This window comes from Sapajus apella, unplaced genomic scaffold (assembly GCF_009761245.1).
Source record: "Sapajus apella isolate SASKATOON/1434 unplaced genomic scaffold, GSC_monkey_1.0 scaffold3, whole genome shotgun sequence".
Taxonomy (NCBI): Eukaryota; Metazoa; Chordata; class Mammalia; order Primates; family Cebidae; genus Sapajus; species Sapajus apella.
Window position 1 is genome coordinate 8,588,931 of NW_022436943.1, and position 16,720 is coordinate 8,605,650.

A 16,720-nucleotide genomic window follows, 5' to 3' on the forward strand; every position below is an offset into this window, starting at 1 on the left:
AGTACCTTCTAATCCTTTTGTTTACTAGAATTTGATTGGATGAATGCTGTGCTGCTCCCTTGCATTTTCTCAATAATGGTTTCTTAGAGTATGCTCTTCTCACAGTTTTGGTTATAGAGTTTCATTATTAGGTCATTTGTCTCCAAATCGCCTACAAATGTATTTAGATATCAATAGTCGATTAGACTCTGATGCAGAGATTCAGCCATCTAAGTCAAAAGTGTGACTAGTATCAGTCTAGGACTTGCTGGCAACCACCTCTTTGCTCATTACTGTCTCATTTTTACAATTGGACTTGACTGTTGCATAGACAGATACCAAGTCTACAAAAGAATAAATGACCAGAGTGCAGTGAGTTTCAGATGAAAGTATCTTTTTCCAGTGTTTTCAGTATAGAGCAATGTACTAGTCACTTGGTTTATGCTGCAGTTTATAAGCTCCTTGGATTCTTTGTTTTGGCTCCTAACTGCTCATTTTCTATGATTCTTAGTATCCCAAGAAAAAGTCACCAAACATCTGAGTATTAAAGGTCTAGTAGTCTTACAATGCTCAAAATGTTAATAGAAAATAAGGCATGTCACTGTAAAGCATGTCACCTATATTATCTCATTTCATCTTCACAACTACACAAGATAATGTAGCGACATCAAAGATGGTCTCATGGTGCATGTCCCCAGGTGATGTTGTATGTAGAGGCTCTAGGCAATTTCTTTCAAAGAGTTGAAGATGTCAGTCTACAACCAGTAGTTATTTCCACCCCTTGGCCTCTGCTCATAGGGTTTGTCATTGATTGCGACCCTGCCCTTCCTCCACAAACAGCTTTGTTCAGATCTTTTATTGCCAGTTTGATTTGCAGCTATAGATCTTTCAACAGTCTACATGTGTGCTACATTGCTAAAAATTCTTCTTTGGGGAGTTTCTGTTCACCCAATATGCAACCTTATTTTCTAAGCATGTGCTCTAAGTAATACCAAAACAATTCAGAATCAAAATCCTTCAAAAATGATAATTGACTAAAATATGTCATCAGTACTCTTTAGGCTAGCATTTAAGATTCTCCAGAATCTACCAAAACCACTTCTCTTCCCAGCTGCAGCTTCAAATATTCGTGTCTCCAATTATCTCCTTCAGTCAATCTGAATTATTTACTCCCTGTAAGTGAAAATAGTAAAGTAAAAATGAGTGGGACCTGAGCCTAGCATGGTATGCCAGTGGCTCACTTATACTAACTAATAAGGTTGATAAATAATCAAAACCTATGTCTGATAGCCTGTAGGTAGAGCAAGCCCTAGGAACTGGTGAGTACATGCTCTGCAGTGCCCTTGTGGGCTCCCTTTGGTTGAGAGCAGGTGACAAACTAGCCCATCTTCCAGCCTCTTGAATTCAATGCTTCCATCAGCATCCCCAGGGGAGATAATACCAGTAGGAACATCATTCTCTCTATCTTGACTTTGATTTTCTTCTAAGAATCTCTTAAATTTCTTCACATAGATCCTCTCTATGAATTCAGATTGTACCTGATAATGGAGAACCTGCTTTTCCCAGAATACTTAATACTGCAGCCTGGATTAGATATAAATTTGATTCATAGAATTAAGATCTGTCCTCTTGGCTGTGGCACTCTGCACTTCAAGTCCCAATGTTATGTGCCACCACTTGCTCTTTCCTGATTTGTTTTTCATCACCCTCATTCAAAAACTACAGACCAGTCTCCCACCTAACCCGTCCCCACTGCCCTCCATGTCCAACAGACTCACTAGTGAGTGAGATCATGACACTTACAAGAATCAAGGAAGTCTGTGTACCCTAAACTCAACATATCCACTACCAAAGTTTACCCAACTCTGCTCTATCTTGATAAAGAAAATAATTTTCACTCACTTCTCCAAATTAGAAGCTTCTCTCAGTTCTCTTTCTCAAGCATATCTTGAATTCAAATTTATCACCACCTCTATTATTAGCTCACCAGATGTATGTAAAATCTCTTCTAGAATATTGTAAACATTTTCTAACTTGCATCCCTGATTTTATTCTCCTGGGATTCATATCTATCCTTTACCTCAGACAGCTATCAAGTTTCTCTCTAAATCACTATTACAATTAAGACTGGCCCCCACCTTGAAAATAGATTCACTGTTGCCTAAAAAATAAAGGGCAAATTCTAAGGTAGAAAAAAGTCCTTTAAAAGCTATACCTACCCACCTTCCTAGCCTCATTCTTTACTACTCTGTGTGCCTTTAGAATTTAGGAGGGTACCAGTGGTGTTATGAAATGTATTGGTTTTTGTCCAGGGTTCCTGGTTCATAACTCCTACAGCCCTTGTTGCAGTCTTTTGCTTTAATTTGGATGTGTTAGGCCTCAAGGGCAGGTCTCTGATCTTCTTCGATCCTCCTTTCACCTGCCCCAAGGCAGGACACTCCTTTTTTTCCTGCCTTTCTGATTGTGGTTCTTAAGACCCTTTCCAGAGAGGATCCTTCTGTACTCTGAGAGAAGGAATGTTCCAATAAAAAACCAAGACGACAGGGTTCAGAGAGGTTCTAAACACGTGGAGGTTCCTGGAGGGTGGCACACCAGGGGAGGGAATGGAAGCTCCATGCCCCATCCTCCATGCCTCACCCTATGTGTCTCTTCATCTGTATCCTTTGCAATATCCTTTATCATAAGCCCGCAAACATGTTCCCTGAGTTCTGTGATTTGCTCCAGCAAATTAATCAAACTCAAAGAGAGGGTAGTGGGAACCCCAACTTGAAGCCGGTTAGAATTTTAGGATGCCCAGACTTCCAACTGGTGTGTGTGTCAGGGAGGGGTGATGTCCTGAAGACTGAGCCTCAACCTTTGGGATCTGACACCATGTACCTGTAGGTAGTGTCAATACTGAATTATAAGACACCCAGCTGGTGTCTGCTGTATAGATTGTGAGTAAAAATCCCACACATTTGGTCATAGAAGTCTTTTTCTGTGTTGATGATTGTTGCAGTGTGAGAGTAGAGAAAAAAACACAGAAAGTTTTCCCTACAGGATACCCAAATGATTATGGCTGCATACCTGTTCCTCATTCTGTTGTTTCTGCCTGGATTGTCCTCCACTTTGTCTTCCTAACAAAATCCCATGTCCTTTTAGATTATGTTCAAATATCACCTCCTTTGTGAAATATCCCCTGATCACATCTGACAGTATTATAGCTTCCCCTCCTTTATACACTTTCCATCCTTTTATCCTTCTTTTTTTTTGGAGACAGGGTCTCACTCTGTCACCCAGGCTGGAGTGCAATGGCACTGCAGCCTCAACCTCTTGTGTTCAAGGGACCTTCCCACCTTAGCCTCCCTCCCAAGTAGCTGGGACTACAGGTGTGCCACTGTGCCTGGCTGATTTTTTTTATTTTTGTAGAGAAGGGGGTCTCACTGTGTTGCCCACACTCATCTTGAACTCTTGTCCTCAAGCAATCCTTCTGTCTCATCCTCCTAAAGTGTTGAGATTATAAGCATGAGCCATCGTTCCTGGCTTTTTTTTAATGTCTTGGTGTTTCTAAAATAAATGGAGTGACACAAATACAAGGTTGCCAGGCTTTCTTACCAGTGCCATTTTAGTCAAAGAATACATGATAAGGTTTGGCAATAAGATAGGTCTTTGTCAGCCAATATTTAAGACCCAATGCACTGCAAGCTGTCAGTTTTCATCAGAATTAAGTCTTCTTTTGCTAGGTGTGGTGGCTCCCACCTGTAATCTTAGCATTTTGGGAGGCCAAGGTGGGAAGATCACTTGAACTCAGGAGTTCAGACCAGCCTGGGAAACATAGGGAGACCTCATCTCTAAAAAAAATAGATAAATAAAAAAATAAAAGAATTAAGTCTTCCTCAGACAGTCATCTGCTCAGGTTCCAAGGTATCCTACCTGGGAAGTATAAGCTGCTTAGAAGAGAAGACATTTGGAGTTTCTCCAGCAGGGCACAAAACCCAGTGTGTCTTTTGTTATCAATAACCCAAAAGTCATGTCCTCCATAAAGAATTTTAGATTTTCTTCTTCTTTTCTCTTTTGAGCTTGGGATTCTGCTTCAACTTCTCAGACCAACCAATAATACCAAATAATTATTATGACAATGAAGTAGCTTCCCATGTACCAGACATAAGTTCTATAATAATCATAAGAAATCTGTTAGATCAACATTGTAGCTCTAATTTTCAGATGAGGAAACTGATGGCAAATTCACTTTTAGAGTTAGACTACTCACTGTGAGTGAATGACTCACAGTGAGTAGTCTAACTCCAAAGCCTTTGCTCGTAATGATACTGTAATGCTGCTTCCTTGAATCAAAAACGAATTAACTAGTAGCTGTATTGTTATTCATCTCTCTGGGTGAATACCTCTTGTCACCTTTGTCTTCATGGCAGAGACCTAAAGACACTCTGAGAACTTGTAAATCATATTACACTGACTTCTAATGTTAAACAGGGTGCATATAAGACAATTAAGATGCTTACACAAAAGCCAGGCAGTAATATTTGGAGCTTCACAGCCATTTAAACAACCTCACTATTTTATGGTATTTGAGTGTAAAGCTTTTGTTGCCTTGTCTACTCATTATATTGAGTGGAAAAATAAAATATGATGGTTAGTTTTATTTGACCTGGCAGCAAGAGGAAGAAGGGCATTTTAACGGCATTTTCTCTCTTTTTTAACATTTTGTTATGAATGACTTCAAACATACATGAGTAACGAGCTCAGTAAATCCCCATGTTTCTATCCTCAGCTATAATTGTCAGCTCTTGTTCCACTGTGACTTTCCATTTTTTGCTCCCTTACTTGACTACATTGAAGCAAATCTCAGATACGTCACTCATCCATATTTCAGAATTTATTATTAACTTTCTTTAAATACCATTATCTATACCTTAAAAATTAACATTAATTCCTTATTGACATTAAATACCCAAGCAGTGCTCAAATTTCTTCAAAGTTTGCCTCATAGGTTTTTTTTTATATACCTGCTTTGTTCTAATTGGGGTTTGAAGTTCACAATTTTCCCTCATTTGATATGGACTCCTTTTTGTGTTTTTGTTATTTTTATTTTTATTGATTTTTATTTTAACACAGAGTGTTACTCTGTCACTACACAGACTGGAGTGCAATGGTGCAATAATGGCTTTCTGTAGCCTCAAGCGATCCTCCCACCTCAGCTTCCCGAATACCTGGGGCCACAGGTGTGAGTCAACACACATGGCTGTTTTCTATTTTTTGTAGAGACAAGGTTTCAACCATGTTGCCCAGGCTGGTCTCGAACTTCTAGGCTCAAGCAATCTACCTGCCTCAGCCTCCCAAAGTGTTAGGATTACAGGCTTGAGCCACCAAGCCCAAGCATGATATGTACTCCTAAATCTCTTTTAATCTATATGTTGCTTTTTTTTTTTTTTTTTTGGAAATTATGTTTTGAGAAATCTTGGTATTTTGTCCTATAGGGTTAGAATTTGATGATTGTATCCCCGTAGTGCCAATTAATATATTCCTCTGTTCTTTGTATTTCCTGTTAATGGGCAGATGTATCTAGGGAGTTGATCTGAGAACTTGATTTTTTCTTTCAAGGGTAGTAATATTTTATATTTCATAAGAAAAAATATTTTGTTGCCATTATTATTCTTATAGATATCATAATTCGTCCCTTCTATGTCCAGCGTGAATCTCTTCAAGGTTCCTGGGGCCTTGTGACATACCCTCAGTTGCCTTTGGTAGCTTCCACGTTTTCTGGTACAAGATATTTCAGGCTCATCTTACAGCTTCCAGTACCCAGACTTGAAGTCAGCTATTTGTTCAAGAAGTCTATTTAGAAGTGGAAGCCCTATATATTGGCCACAGTCTGAGGACTAGGAATATACGTTGTTTTTACACTGAAAATTGTTTCTAGGTCTTTTTAGTAGACAGAGGTTTAAAAAACTTAGTTTAAAAATATTTTTAATTGCTTAGTTGATTTATGTCAAGCATTTTTTATATATAAGATTACTGAAACTCTTCTTTTTTCCTCTGTTTTTTTGTTTGTTTTGTTTTTCCCAGTGAGGATAGTTTTGGCATATATCCCACCAAAGATAAGTGTGTTTAGGCAAATTACTAAATTTTAAAGTCACTTGAAATAATTTCTCAGGTTTGGATGAAGCCACTAGCTCAGCCTATAGTTTAGTCCATTTATTTAACCTTGAATTTAAATTTTAAAGACTCCTTTATGTTATCATTTTCATTTAACTTTGTCATATTCACATAAAACACAGTTCCAGTATTAACCAAATAAGGTACATTCAGGAAAGTCTAGCTTCTCTGTGTTTTCTTTATGGTTTATCCCTACAAATTTTAATTTTTAAATATTTATATATTTATAAATTTTCCGAGATAAAGAGCAGAATACTACATACACTGTTCTTTATCTTGCTTTTTTAAACTTACTGTATCTTGAAAATCACTAACAGTTTATAGAGATATCCTTTTTAAAAAACTAGATGCATGATTGTGTATATATGACATATCATTCAAATGGTCTCAATTGTGATAGACAAAGAGAATGTTTCCACTGATATTGCAAATAGTACTATAACAGATAGTCTTATGTATATATTCTCTATGTGTTTGCTATTGAATCTTTGGAATGTATTTCTAGAAGTAAGATATCTAGTGCAGATGATGAATAAATATAAGAGTTTTCTAGATGTTGTCAAATTTCCATCAATAACATATGAAGTGCTTTATTCACCCCCAGCCTTACAAACAGGCTAATGTTGTTGATTTTTGGATTTTTTTCTAACTGGCATGTTAGAAATGGATCTCAGTGAAGATTTAATTTGGATTTCTTTCATTATGAGTAAAGATGAACATCTTTTCAAACGTTTAAGAATTATTCACACTTTTTTCTGTGAACTGTTTTCCCTGATTCTGACCCATTTTTCCATAGTTTCAATTTTTTCTTCTTTTTTCAGAAGCTTTCATTATAGTAGGAATATTAACCTTCTGACTGTGAAGTGAGTTTCAACTTTTTTTCAGTTTGTCATTTCTCTTTATAAATTACTTATGTTTTATTTTCTATGCACACAAAAGTTTTGTTTCATTGATTTTGCACAATAATATGTATCAATTTTTTTTAATAGAATTTAGATTTTAAAACACGGTTAGGAAAGTTTACCCTACTCTCAGATTACAGAAAAACTCCTCATGTTCCCTTTTCATAATTATATGAATTAATTGTTTACATCTACATTTCTTAATTCATAAAGATTTAGCATAATTCATAGTATGAAAATGATATATAATCTTTTCTAGTATGACTATGTAATTATCTTAACATCAATTAATAAAATTTTCATATTTTTCTGAGTTAATAGTTTATATTAATTTTCCATATGTAATATGGAGTCTATTTCTAAATTGTACAAGTAATATTCATTTATCTGTTTCTATGTATGAGACAATATATACTATCTTAATTGTAGAGGCTTTACAATGTATTTTAATCTGATAGGTTTAGTTCCCTCTCATTGCTTTTATTTTTCAAGATTTTCCTCAATGTTCTTGCTTTTTTATGCTCCAAATAAATTTTGTAATCAAATGTTTGGGTCCATTAAAAAATATGATGGTGTTTTTATAAAAGTTGCATTGAATTAATTAACCTTGAGAGAAATGACATTTATTAATCATGATTCTTTCAACCTAAAACCATAGACCTTTTTTTTTTGTTTTTGTTATTTGTAATCTACTTTTGTGTTTTATAGTTTTCTTCATGTAGGTTTTGGACATTGCTTGTTAAGTATTCTACTTTATCATTATGATAAACAGATAATAGATACATAGGTAAATAAGGAAATATTAAGAAATTTAATATTTTCACCTGCAGTACATGTTTATGTGCCCTCATCTCTTTTTACCTGCTGTCTTACAGTACATAAAAAGTACTGTATATAAAAAATCTCTCACTCTTTCAGGGAGCATATTAACCAACCGTTAAAAACAACCTCTGTAGAAACTACATTGTTCAGCAACACACTGGCAAATGTAAAGTTCTTAAAGTTCAGTACTTTCTCTGGTCAAGATGTATATTTATAATAAAATGAGATACAACATAAACTATATGTACTTTATTGTCATTGTCCCTTTTCTTACTCAGATTATCATTATATATCATTCTGTATATATATATAATTTTCTTACTCAAATTATCGTTAGTCTTATGTATATGTCCTCTATGTAATATTAGATATGTATAATGTCCTCTGTAATATTATATATAATAATTTGAGTAAATAAAAAAACAAGGACAATGATGAAGTGGGAAAATAAAAACATTATATATATGTAACATATATATTATAAATATGTAATATATGTGTGTATGTGTGTGTGTGTGTACATATATATATATGGGGGGGGAGAGAGAGAGAGAGAGAGAAAGAGACAGAGTCTCACCCTGTTGCCCAGGCTGGAGTGCTGTGGTGCAACCATAGGTCACTGCAGCCTCTACCACCCCAGCTCAGGTAATCCTCCCACCTCAGCCTCCCAAGTAACTGGGCCTTACAAGTGTGGGCCACCATGCCTGGCTAATTTTTTTCTTTGGAGAGATTGGGTTTCGCTATGTTACCCAGGCTGGTCTTGAACTCCTGGGCTCCAATAAGTCACCTGCCTTGACCTCCCAAAGTGCTGGCATTACAGACGTGAGCCACCATGCCCAGCCCATTTTATTTTAGAAACCCTAAATGTTCTGAATTAAAAAAAAAAAAAAAAAAAAAAAAAAGATATTTGGATTTTGCCTTAAAATAGCACAAATTTGCAACTCTGACCAAATTAACCATAACTTTACTGTTATTTTCACCAAATGCATACAATTTTTAATTGGAGAACTTGATAATTACTTCTTGATGGCTTTTTCCCTCCAGACTAAATTCCCATGCCTCCTCTCCTGATTTTAGTGGCTGAGAATAATTTGTAGAGGGGCTTCCTGGAAGCAGTCCAGTGCAAACAACCTACAGAGCTATAGTTCTTCATTTAAAACAGGCTATTTAAGTTTAATTATCCTTTGGCTGATCCTCAGGCTCCAAACTCATTTATCAGTACCCACAGATATAGTATTAAAAAATAAAGCATTTTATGCTTCTTAAAGATTTATTTCCAAAACTGTTTTTAAATTTAAATATATATCAATACCACAATGTGGAAGATTACATTGTTGTCCCCAATTCTTGACCATTCTAGTATTTTCATTCTAGCCATGACCTCATTGTGGGTAGAGTGAACTTTCTTATCCCTTGCCTTTGGGTTTGGCCCTGTGACGCCCCTAATCAGCAGCCTGTGGCAAGAAATGGCAAAATGCCTCGTCTGAACTTACAGCTTAAAATGATTGCCCCTTTTGCAATCTTGTAGCTCTGCCATTGCCATGAGAAGGATATGCCTAGCCTTACACACTGGTATGAGGAGGATGAGAGACAGAGAGAGGAATTGCCCCAGCCGCCCCAAGGATTTGCAGTGATGGGATAAGCTTCCTCGGCTGCCCCAGCCTGAAGCAGAGTCACATGGAGAAGCCCAAACTACATCAAGAGAGCTCCATTTCACCCACAGATTCACAAGCCTTTTAAATGATTGTTATTTCAGTCTCTGGATTTTTGAGTTGTTTGTTACACAGTGGTAAATGACTGACTCAACAATCACTTAAACCCCCAAACTAGGTAACAGCTGAGAGTTTTCTTTCTGTTTCACCCTCCAAATTCAATCAGCCATCAAATGTTCATTGGATCCCTACAATGTTTCCTCAGTGCTTCTTCCTTTCCATTTTCTCTATCAGTACTCTAAATCATGCCATACTATAGCACATGTGAACTGTTCCAATAACCTTCAAACCAGCCTCTAATTTCCTTCCCCTCTAATTCATCTTTTTCACTAACATGAAACTGATGTTTTGTTTGTGTTGTTCTCCAAATTATAGACTTGATCATGTATATTCTTTGCTTGGAAACCTTAAATTAATATGTACAAATTCACAGCCACAAATTCTTCCTCTTTCTCCTAATGGACCATAGATGCAAGTTTTTTAACTGAGTCCAAAAATGGCCTTAATAATGAGGGTTCTTAACAGTTACTCCCCATCAGTATAAACTGTCTTGTTTCTACCTTTGTGGTAGATAATTTATCATCATCAAAACTTATCTCTGCCATCAAATTCAGACTATCACCCCAAACTATCTACCCAGCCTTCCCTTCTGTCATTCTTTCTCTACCCCTTTGAATCCCATATATTAGCCACAGTAAGCTAATGAATTTGTTAGACAGGCTGTTGCTCTTAATGGTAATGCTTATGAAACACTCTCTATCAGGCATGCCCTCTTGACCTTAAAGTCAAGCTAAAATATTTCATCCTCTGTGAAGATCTCTTTAACATCATTTTCCACTCCTGTCCCAAGGTTCTACTCCTCTGGATTTAAAGAGGACTTGAATTTTTTTTTTTTCCAAGACAGAGTCTTACTCTGTTACCCAGGCTGGAGTGCAGTAGCACGATCTCAGCCCACTGCAACCTCCACCTCCTGGGTTCAAGCGATTCTCCTGCCTCAGCCTCCAGAGTAGCTGGAATTGCAGGCATGCACCATCACGCCGAGTTAATTTTTGTATTTTTAGTAGAGAAGGGTTTTGCCACATTGGCTAGGCTAGTCTCAAACTCCTGACCTCAGGAGATCCACCTGCCTCGGCCTCCCAAAGTGCCAGGATTACAGGCATGAGCCACCCCTCCCAGCTGACTTGAATCTTTTTGATGTTGGCAACATTAAATTTACTTTGACCCTAGTGTCTCTTGCTGAAGTATCTCCTCCCTAAAAATGGGACCTTGTCCTACTAACCAAGGCTCACATAGTACTTGGCATTTAATAGGCATCATGCAGATGGGACAGATAAAACTATTTCTGTGAAACCATTCAAGAGATACTTGGGAATCTGTGACACAGTGTTTTCCTGCTAAATATGATTGTGAAGAGGATTTTAGAGTATTTTTTATTAAAAGTCTTTTCACTTCAAAATTATTTAGAAGTCAGAGATTGATGAAGCTCTAGGGATACTATCATGGAGCAGTATAATTTGTAAAATTAAACAAGTTTTCAAGGTAGATTTTATACATGCTAATTAATACTATTTAAGGAATGCCTGATTTAATGAGAGATTATTACACATATAAAAGTGTTAGAACAAATTAGAGCAATAGAAAATTGGTACCAAAAAATGTGAATGCAATTATCATTTGACCATGGTTATCCAAAGCCATAAGTATTCAATATTTATTTATGCAACAGAATAAAGAAAATAATTTTCAGTTTTTGAATTAATATAATCACTTCTAGCAAATATAGGTATTACTGCAACAAATTAAATTTATGAAAGAAAAGAAATAGGTGTATCATTTACTAGCCTAAACAAAAATAAGCTTGCTATTAAATGGACACATGAATCTATAGATGCTATTTAAACCAGAAGTATTATTTAAGTTCAGAAGCAGCACAAAAATACCACCTATTAAGTTACAACCACAATTTATGCTTCAAGAGACAGAGCATCATATCTCAGTATGACTTATACTCTCCATGTCACAATCCAACCCTGACAGAATGACCCTATTCCATAGCTCATGGATTCAGGGACCTGCTTTCCATCTCAAGTGACAGATTTGAAGATAAAATAGTTTCTCTTAGATAGAGCATTTGTCAATCAAATTTAAGGTTTGGAGTAATGATAACAGTCCATTGGGGGGACGGAGAATTCAGAAGATAAGGGCAGAACCAAGATAATGGAGAGTCCAGTTCACATCTCTTAGGGATTGTTTCCGCAAAGGAGGGAAAAGAAGAACATCTTAAATATGGTCACCTAGTGTGGTCAATCCTTTTTCTCTGAATCATTCATATTTCCCCTCCTTTGCTTAATAACAAAGCATAAATTTGTAGCAACAGATTTTCAGTCCCTAAAAAGTGTTTTCCAGAATAGAGTACACAAAACAACCTGCAATGGTAGACAAAAAAAAACATTAAGCAGTTTCTATGTATATTTGTCTCATCCCCTTTAATTCAAAAGTTGTATTGGCATATGTTTGTAATAAATGTGTATATTTTATCACAATAATATGTGTATTTTTTCTAAACATGTATTGGGGTAAGTTATTACAGAATATTTTGAAAAGAATACACAATGTAAACCACTTGGATCTGGATAAAATACAATAGGGCTCTTATTTATGTTTGTTTTTAATTCATAAATGATAGTCTATTAAATTTTACTGTATCCCACATGTGATTATTGCCAGAGCTCTCCCTTGATACCCATCTTTAGTCCTTTGACTCAAAAGTACAAGAGTTCCATTTCCTATACAAGATCTCTTCAGGAAGAGTGGGAGAGCTTGTAGTTGTTTCTAAAACATATTACAACACAGGACAGCCTTGGTCATAGGGTGGTTTACAGATCATATTATTTAGTATTTGCTAAACAAATCTTCAATATATAGACAAGTGGCTTTTTCCTAAAAGTACAAAAAAAAAAAGAAACATAAAAGATATTGGCATATTTGATATTTTGCCAAGAATAAGCAAAAGCAAGAAACTGACAAAGTTAATACTCTTTTTACACCTCACATGATCTCACAGTCAGCTTCACAGCAAGATATAGATCATGGCTGTCAGACCAGATATGACAAGGAAAAAGCTAGGTCTTCAAAATTATTGATGGAACTATTTAATATATGTCATAAACTCGTATTATTAATGAAGAACTGTGCCCTAAGTTTATATTGTACCCCAGATATATCTGTCCTTTCATCATCACTGTATTCTTTTCTATTTAGACAAAAAGCAAAATAAAACATTTTTTTTAAGCAGAGACAAGTTCTCACTATGTTGCCCTGGCTAGTCTTGAACCCTTGAGCTCAAGTGATCCTGTCACCTCGGCCTCCCAAAGTGCCCGGCTTACAGGTGGGAGCCATTATGCCTGGTCCTATTCTTTTCTAATTTATCAGTTTTGTTTCAAAAGATACGTAATTACTTACACATGTAAATAAACGGTTATAATTACATAAATAGTATGTATCAATATTTATTATTGGGAACGTATGCTTAAAATTCTTAACACTTCAGGATAAATGATAAAAAATTTGGATGCTACAGCTCAAGAAAACATAACAAACTGTGTTTTAATGTTCTTTAAAGAGCTGTTATATTAATTAATTATCTTCATAAACTATGTAAGGGTGTAACTGGTAGAATATTCTAGTCAAGAGGGAGATAATTCTTAAAGCCAATTGAATATTTTACTTTGCCAAAAATTATAAAGCTATTTAACCCCTGGTTATTTCACATTAAGTTAACAAAAACTAAAAAGATATTAGATAGATTTTGTCTTTTCTCTAAAATCTCTAAGACTGCAAGCTTTTACTACTAAATCCTTAATTTGTAAATGATAATGATAGAATGTTATTTTTGAATAAGTAAAAAAATAACTGATACAGAAAATGAAATCTGTTTTAAAACTGAGCAAGCAATTAAAGTATAGAATTTTGACAACACAATGAATGTTTTCTTATTTCCGAAGGCAGTTTGTGAAGAATTCATTCTATCTAAACAAACCCTAATTTTTATTTTCTTCAGTGGAGGAAGTATTTATTCAACCCACTAAAACAAGGGCATGATAAAAATCTCAATAATATTTCCCAAATGTGTACACTTTCTAGACATTATTTGGATTACCAAATCCTTTGTGGCCCACCCAAAATCCAGTGTGGTGTGGTCATAAATCATTTCCATTTTGAGTGTATTTTTTACTCCTACACGTAGCTACTTTCCTCTAGTGGAAAACTTTTCATAATGTTTCCAGTGTGTGTTTTTATTCTGGGTTACATGTGTATATAATATGGGGCATGAAGTACAGTCAGGAAAAATGAAAAGATGATATTCTCCTACATCAACAACCTTTTCTGGAAGTACTGGCAATTAGCACCAAAGATTACATCAGCTTCATAACATTCAGATAGTTAAAGAAAAGCACAATATACAATGAGTCACATGACTGAGTCAGTCATAAGTTAGAAAGAGTAGTTAACTCTTTATGATATAAAATTTAGAGTTCCTTAGTGAAACATTCCTGCCTTCCTTAATCTCCTCTTTTATTTAAAAGCCCAAACTAGGTTACTTTACTGCTTCTCAGTACCTAATGAACAGATCAGGAAAGAAAAGTAAAGGAATGGAAATTCATAGCAGTAAAAGTATCTACTAGCAGTTCTCATTAAAAGTTGGATAAGAAGAGACGTTGAAATATTTGCTAAACAGATTTGAGGTTGATTTCATTATTTGCAGTGACTCAGTTCCTATTGTCTCAAATACTAGAAATTAAGCTTTGCTGGTTAATTATTATCTGATATGATTATAGAGGAAAAAGCTTTTGATTACTCACAATATACATGTGTGCTTGTCTCCAAAACCATTTAAGAAGGTGGCATAGGCTAGAAGAAATCAAATAAAGATGTTAGGACAGAACCCAGAGGAGTATTGTCTCTAACACCAAATAAGAAACATGTTACACATACTACAAGGACAGAATCCTAGGAAGGACACTTGGTCTCCATCTCAGATGTGGAATACAGAATTGCCACACTGAGTGGAAGATCCAGCTACCGGGACCAGCGGCACCAACTGCACTCCTTTGCTTCTCTCATCAAAACTATGCCTAAACAAGTGGACATAGAACAAGCATGCCACACACTTCTGTCTTGGAGCTCAATGATGAGTACAACTCCCCATTCCCCACCACCTTCCTTACTTTATTTTCTCAACAGCACTAATACCATCAGCTGTACCATCTATCTGACTCCATTTTTTGTTTGTTCATAGTTTATCTCTTCCTATAAAATGTAAGTTTCAGGGTACAGGGATCTTTGTATTTACATATGCTGCCACATACCCAGCTCCCAGAACCAGATGCAGCACATCATAGGTGCTGCATAAATATTGTCACGTGAATAAATGAGAGCTCCTCCTGTCTGTCCACTTCTATGTCTGTGAACCCAGAGAGTTACTTGGGTCACAGTGATGTCACAGATGTCACCAAAGGGCTTTCACCAAAGTTACAACCTACACAGCTGGGGAACAGATGGGGAACTCTTCCCCTTTCTACCTCCCTAAATCTCTGTCAAGGAGTATTGAGAAAAGGAGATAGGAGAAGGTAAAGACTTCTCCAGAAGCTGTAAGTGTCTGCCTATTCTTGATCCCCTTTCAATTTGTCTTAGCATAAAATAATTGACTATGGGGAAAGCAAAGAAATCTCAGTAAGGGCTTATAAGTTCACACCCAACACTGAAGGCTCACGATGGTGTCATGGTTCCCCACTGCCATCACTTTCAATGTCAGGTGTGAAGGACTGATGTCCATTCCAAAGTGCTTCTTATACTGTTCTCCAAGTGTCTGACTTCATCTGGGCTGCTATAACAAAATATCTTAGACTGGATCACTTATAAACAATACAATGTATTGCTCACAGTTCTGCAGGTTGGGAAGTCCGAGATCAAGGCACCAGCAGATTTGGTGTCTAGTGAGGGCCCACTCCTCCTAGAAAGCACCTTCTAAGTGTCCTAACATTGTGGAAGGGCAAAAAAAAAAAAAGCTCTCCCAAGCCTCTTTTTTAATGACAATAATTCAATTCATGAGGGTGAAGCTCTCATGACCTAATCACTTCCCAAAGGCACCACCACTTAATACTAACACTTTGAAAGTTAGGTTTCAATATGTGAATTTTGGAGGGACACAAACATTCAGACCATGCACATGGCTAAAGGCACTGGTACTTATAATTGCTTAGGCCATGGCTGCCTTCAAAAGGCATTGGGGCTGTCTCATGTCGTTGTGCTTACCCGTCAGCATGCTGCCACACTACCTGCTAAAGTCACTGGGATCATGAAAATGTACCAGGTGAAGTCACCATCACCACGAACTGAAGATGAGGCTGGCCCCCAAGCAAACTGAGATGAACTGGAGTTTCGTACTCTGCTGAATGAAGCAGAGGAAAGCCCTTTTCTGGCTTTGTGGCCCAGACTGACTACATTTTAGTATTTGCGTTTAACAGAGATTTTGTATGTGTGTAAAGACAACTTTATGAGATTTATTTTTTAAAACTTATGTGTTCCTGACCCAAGGGTAACAAACATGGGAAGGGGTGTGGTCCCCTAGTGAGTCTGAGTAACTAATATAATCATTATAGCAAGCATCTATACTTACATGTCCCTGTGCTAAGTGTCATATGTATACTGTCTTACTAAATTCTGACAACACTTTAAAGAACCAATGTTTAGAGAGGCTGATCGGAGCTGGAAATTTAACCATACCTCATCTCAATACATTAGTCCCAACTACTTACAGTTCCCAAGTGCCAAGGTCTATTATTCTTCCCATTTTGCAGAGGGAAATCAAGCACTGTGAAGCTCGAATGATTTGCCCAGTACAACAGAGTAAACTGTGGAGCTGGAAGAGCTGAGACCCAAAACCCCCACTTTTAATCACTTTACTGCACTGCTTCCTGATGTCTCCTCACACAGATTCTGGGAAAAAACATACAACATACATTTGTAGAACATTTAAAAATGTACAAAACTTTCTCTCACACATTATCCCATCCCATTTGAACAACTTCTGCAGTCATTATCTTAAACCAGAGACTAAGGTGCACATAAAATGACTTTGCAGGCAACATC